Below are 4,764 nucleotides of genomic sequence, written 5' to 3'. Positions count from 1 at the left end.
TAAAATAGTTTCACTGTTATCTTTTAATTTGTTGATTTATACTTTGTAAACTCTTATCAGTAGTTAACTGATAAAGTAGTTTCACTGTTATCTTTTTAATTTGTTGATTTATACTTTGTAAACTCTTATCAGTAGTTAACTGATAAAGTAGTTTCACTGTTATCTTTTTAATTTGTTGATTTATACTTTGTAAACTCTTATCAGTAGTTAACTGATAAAGTAGTTTCACTGTTATCTTTTTAATTTGTTGATTTATTCAAATCTTCGTCTAATTAAATCTTTCAATATTATAGGACAAAAACAAAAAAAGTATCTGTAAATAGCAGCGAAAGTTGGGAATTAGCATTAAATTAAATAAAAACAGCAAAATTGTTTGGTAGAATTCATGAAAAAATTGAAATTGACAATTTGAATTTTATTAGCAAAATATAAATGAAAAAAACAATTTTAAAATTTAGAAATGCCATTGTTAAAAAATTCCACAATGAAAGTTAATTTTTCCAAAAATTTTGAAATACTTAGAGAGAATCGTATGAAAGAAAATCTTATCATATCAGCATATACCTTTCTGATAATTATCATAATCTATTTATCATAATCTTACTGATCTTTTCCTCCTTTTACTAATCATTGATCATTCTCACTTTCTTTCATTGCTTTAATCAAACTCCGAAATAAGCAACAAAAAAAGAAAAAGCGGAAGCTAGTTCTGTGCAGCTCAACAAGCAACGCCTCTTATATTTTGAAGTTTACTTTTTTTTTCTTTTTTTAAAGACGCAAAAAAAAAAAGAAAAATTCTTTAAATATAAACATCACTTCAAGTTATTGCGCTTTATTTCTTCCAATTTGTTAAATTAACGTTGGATTAAATACTTTTCAGCGAATTTTATTTCTATTATTAATGAACAAACGATTAAATCTTCCTTCTCATCATTATATGATAGTTTCAATCAACTATTAAAATATCAAATTATTGAATTATTAATGGAATCAAATTTCAGCAATCATATCGATCAATCGATCAATCGATCAATCTATGTAATCTATTGATTTAAAAGTTTACCTTTTCATCTAATCGATGATTAGATGAAAAGTGAACGAAAACAAAAATAATGAACTGATTGAATCTTTCCTTAAAATTCTTCAAAATTTTCATTGTTTTAAGAGAATTTCTCACTGTGTTGTTGAATGATATGATATCAATGAATAAAAAAGAAGTCCAAACATGGTAATTGATGTAGGATTAACAAATTAATGATAGGTAGATAAATAGAAGTTGAATCAATGATTCATTTAAGAAAAGTTTCTTAGTTTGGAATAAAATTAGGTGTTAAGTTGAGTAAAATAATACAAATAAAGTTGATCATTAGATTGGTTTTGTAGATCCTTGTTGAAAATATTTGGGAAGATTATCATTGAGTGAATGAGAATTGAACTGAATCCAAATAAGAGTATGGTTTACAATATTCCCCATAATTCGCATATTTGTCGTCTAATAAATTGGAAGAAGATTATAGTAGAAGAGTTGAGCTTTGTTTGTTACAGTAATTAAATGTTTGGAATATAATCCTGGTTAATATATTAGAACATGTTCAAACAAGAAGACACTATTAGCATCACAAAGGATATTGTGTCTACAATCCAAATATGGTAATTAATGTAGGATAACAAATTAATGATAGGTAGATGCAAAATTTAAATAAATTTGACTATTAAATTTAAGAGATGTAAGTTGAGCCAATGATTCATTACCTTAAGATGGAAACATTCCTATTATTAGTTTATGTAATTTGTCATTTATTTAAAAAATATTGAAATTAAAACAACTTTTTATCCACCAAATTCATATTGTTATAAATATACATCGTAATAATTGAAAATATTTTCGTTTTTTTTTAAGATTCATTAGAAAAAATTTACTCATTAATAATTATTCGCATTAATTTCATTTTCATCTAAGATTATTGCTGGCTGTCATATTTACTTTTTACTTTTTTTCTTTTCTCCTTTTATCCAAAAATATTTTCATAATTTTTAAATTACTGCTTTTAAAAGTAGCTGATAAATAACATATGTTGTTGAATGACGTCTAGTGAATTTTATTAAAAAAAAAAAGAACTATTTGATGAAATCCAGAAAAGAATATCAAAAAGGAAATGGATTTAACTGTTACATTATCCTATCTCAGTAATATTTTACGTATCATTTACATTTTATTCACTTATTCAAATACCATTTCGGTTATCCATCTATTCAAATAACTTTGAAAGTTTATTTGTTTGAGATCAAAAAAGAAAATAGAAAACATACTGTTTATCTACTGATAATAGTGTAAGAAGGAAGAGTTAACTGATAGATAGGATCATTTAAAAATTTTTATTTCAAAATATAATTGAAAAATTCATATCCCATTTGTTAGTAATGATAATCTTATCATATCATTCCAATTCATCATATATCTATTGAACTTTCTATGGTCAACAGAAATGGACAATAAAAGTGGATGATAAATTCACAATTTTTTTTTTTTGACTATGCGCATTCGTGGCATCTAATGATAACTTTTTTTCAGCCAATTTTTCTATAAAAGTATTTTTTTTACGCGAATTATATTTTAGATGTTATCATATCATGATAAGTGATCAGTGTTACTATTATTAAATCTAATGAAATTTATCAGTTGATTTAGTTTTATTTCGAACAAAATGCTATTGCTATTATTGTAGATATATGATTTGAGTATTATCATTGAACCGGTACTATTATTTTTCCACTATTATGCTTATCAATTTAATATTATCATACTGATGATATGATAAGCAGAAAAATTATTCTCTTTTGCTACAGTATGAGAAGTATCTTTGTAAAAAATTTTCTAAAGTAAACTTAACATTGCCATTAATAGCCTAATGTTTATCAAATTTGTGAACTTTTTTTCTGGCCTTCGGTGTGAAGAATCAATAGCTTATCATTTTTCACTAATACAGTAAAATATAAATAGACAAAAGCTTATGACTAATTGTCGTACTTACAGTTTTTTCTTTTTTCTTTTTTTTTTTTATCCAATTAGGGATGGTGAAAGTTGAACAGTTAAAATCAGAATTTTGATATTCCATTTTCTTTTTTTTTTTGGAGGGGGGGGGGAGGAGGGAGAAGAGGGACGGTGTAAGATTAATGAGTTGTATTTTTTGATGAAATGCAACTTATGCAAAAATCAGTTTAAATTTATATAAAAATACAACAGATAATTGTTCTTGGCAAATCATTTTGTTTCTCAATTATTTTACTGATATTATCAATTTCATTTATCAGACATTTCGTGGAACTAATCAATAAGCATTAAGCTTTTTATTATTTGCAAAAATTATCCGTACTTAATTTTTAGACAACTTTCATTATCCACTATTTACATTTTCAAATTGCACTTTGTTTCATTTGAAACGATAATTAAAACATATTAGTATCTTTGCATTGAACTTGTCCTTACCATCTTCTAACTTCCGATTCAGACCATTGAAAGAAAAAAAAATCACTTTAAAGCTGAAACTTCTCGATGAAAGTTTCAGTTGAAATTTTCATAATTGATTGATTCAAGACATTTGAATCAATCATTTACGATAGTTTCAATTTAAGCTATCAGTAATCTGAAGCAGTTGCTTTCTGTTAATTTCTCCTTTTCCTTTTTTTTTCTTTTTTTAAGGTATAATTTTGCTTTTGTAAATATTTTGCCTTCGCTTCAATGTTTTTTGCTAATTATTTTTGAGACGCAAAAATTTATGACTTAGAAAAAATTTATTTCCAATTCATAGATTAAACTATATAAGTTCAAACTAAAAGTTACATTCAATCTCATCCAAAAACTCTTTTTCCTTTTTTTTTTTTGCTGAATCTTGTTTTATAAATTTTGATGGAAACTTTTTTCAGGCGCAAAAAGGTCATTAGACACAGTTAGATCAATGGTTGTTTAAAATATTTGTCACCCATTTCCATTTGTTCATACCTGAAAGTATTTGCGAGGTTTTTGAAATGACTATGAATTAATTTATTTTTAGACTTTCTTCCCCAATGTTTGATATCTCATTTATTGTCTCCTTTCAATCTTCATCAACGGAATTTATTCACACGTATTTTGAACAAACAAGTTTGCCGTATTTTACAAATTTTCTTTTTTTCAAATCTCACAATTTATTGTGTTACATTTTGAATTATCATTTCAACAATGAATTATCATTTAGCAGTGAATTATCATTTAAACAATGAATTATCATTAAAGAGTGGACTATCATTAAAGAGTGAATTATCAATTTAAATAGTGAATTATCACTTGAACAATGAGTGAATTATCTTTTAAACCCCCATTTCCTTTTCCTTTCTTACTATTCAAAATTGCTACGAAATTTACTAAAGCTGAAAATGCGTTCAAATTTGCGCAAAATTTCATTTAACTATCCAATTGTTTTTTTCGATTAATTTTGTGCGAATGTAAAATTTGGTTTTAACAATTTTACAAAATTAAAATGCGAAAGTATTCATCCATAGATTTCGTCTCTTTAATTTTGTTATTTCATTTTTAGACGCTTTTGGAGTATTAAATTCATTCAATTGAAAAAATGACAGAGTCTAAAAGTTGTATTGTACAGTATCCTTGTTACAAATTTCCCTTTTGCTGAATGTATCACATTGAAGTATCACTAAAGAATTACAGTATAGCATTATTCATTGATCAAATCAAATGCATTACAAAGTATAAAAACCCAAGTATCA

Source organism: Loa loa, assembly GCF_000183805.2.
Source record: "Loa loa unplaced genomic scaffold supercont3.21, whole genome shotgun sequence".
Classification (NCBI taxonomy): domain Eukaryota; kingdom Metazoa; phylum Nematoda; class Chromadorea; order Rhabditida; family Onchocercidae; genus Loa; species Loa loa.
Note: the sequence above shows the minus strand (reverse complement) of the source record.